Raw genomic sequence first — 2,084 nt, 5'->3', positions numbered from 1 at the left:
CAATATTTAAAATTGTGAATATATTATAGAAAATAGACCTTTTAAAGTGTGTAATATTTTATTTATTTTTGACAATTTTATATGTATATCAGTGTGGTTTTTCATGTCAACCCATAACTCATATTCTCACGGACATACCTTTCCTCCCCAGTGGATGACTATACCCTTGTACATATAAGTAACACTAATTGGACTCTAGAAGTTTTTTTTTAAGACATCTTAAGGGAGTGTCCCTCTACTGCATGCGGTACCTCATGAAGAAGACAGTGAGTGGACACAGAAGCTGTAGCATTAGGATTACCAGCTTCAAAGGCCTGTGGGTGAAGCCCTTTGCTACAATGAGTACTCAACTTGCCAAGGCTGGGGGACACCCAGAGGATGTGTCCAGGATGTATTGGAATGAGTCTATACACAAAAAGCAGTAGAAGATGGGAGAAGAGATTAAAATAACTTTCAAAGACTTTTTATAGGATGTAACCATCTTTTTGCAGTACGGCAGTGTCCACTTTGTAAGTTATAGTATATGGGAATTTAATGTCGTAAGTCTAAATTTGCCCCTGAAATCACTTTATACTTACCACACACTAAGAGTGAGTGCTCCCGTGATAGAACTCTCCTTTGTTCACCTAGAGAAAACTTTCTACTCCTTGGAGGCATTAGGAATAAAGCAGATCCGCAGAGCCTATGTCAAACCTCCTAGCAGCACCATCAGAGTGGCCTGCTGGCCAAGAAGAAGGGTTGGGTTCTTGCCACTTCCTAGCCACTGCACTGTAAGCAGTAAGGTCAAGCAACTCAATGGCCATATTACCAAGAGAGTTCTGACTTCTTGCAGACATATTGCCACTATTGCTAGACTACCAAGACTCAAAATATAGGTGCACTTGCTACATGATGGTCATTTTTATTATAAAACTCATGAAAACAATTTTATTTTGAGGAAAACAAGAACAAAGAAAGGGAGGCATATGCTATAAAACACACAGAAGAAGAAAGAGAAATGAATGCAATATTCTGAGATCATTTCCCCAAAACTAAACTTAACACTTTGTTATAACTAATATATTTGCCTGGTGATTTAAGGTATATTATTATTTGTTACATTTCTGTATTCTGTCTACTAATTAGTAAATATATATCTTTTCTTCAGAACTTTAGTCTCCTCAAATGCAAGTACCATATTTTCACCCCAGTCTTATTGACATTAGCTATAGTCACTAGGATGTACATTTGATCCCCAGAACTTATTTATTCTGAATAATTGGAACCCTGAGTTATTTCCCCACATGCTCCATTTCCTCACCCGTAACTCAGGGTGGTCAGGGTTCTGCTTTCTGATTCTATTTACTTAATTTCTGTGTCTCATTTATTTCACTTAGTATAATGTTCTCTGGATTCGCCCATGTTATCATTGATAGCAGTATGAAATTCATTGAAACCTGAATTATACTATACACACATATACATACACAAGCTCTACATTTTCTTCATCCATATAGTCATTCACAGATGCTTACATTGTTTCTGTTTCTGGTTGATTATCAATAATGCTTCAATGAGCATAAAAATATAAATATCTCTTAAATATATTGATTTAATTTCTTTCAGATACACACCCAATAGTGAGATTTTGAAAACATTTTTACTGCTTTCATAATATGTGAACTAATATAATTCCTATGTGTGATGTGCAAAGGTTCTCTTTCATCTATATTCTTACCAAGGTTTGCTGATTTAGTTTTCTGAAGTCATTTTAGCCAGGATTGAGTGTCAGCTCATCAGATTTTATTTGCATTCTCTAATGCTATGACTTGTCTGGTTTCTTTGGATAATGTTGACTCAGGCCCTTTGTTCACGTAGTCTGGTTTATCAATTGCTTCATTTTTTTGCTACATTCAGTTTTCCTCTCTTCCTTCCCCTTTCCTCCCATCTCCACTTTACTCTCTCCCTCATCTCCTCCTTTTATTTTCACATACCCTAAAAATACTTTAATATATATGAAAAAGAGAAATAGTCTTCTCTAGGGAAGAGCACGTTAATTAGTTATTCAATGCTAAATAATCAGTCTTTAAAACACATATACAAAT

The sequence above is a fragment of the Acomys minous genome, assembly GCF_964271855.1.
Source record: "Acomys minous genome assembly, chromosome: 10".
NCBI lineage: Eukaryota > Metazoa > Chordata > Mammalia > Rodentia > Muridae > Acomys > Acomys minous.
Note: the sequence above shows the minus strand (reverse complement) of the source record.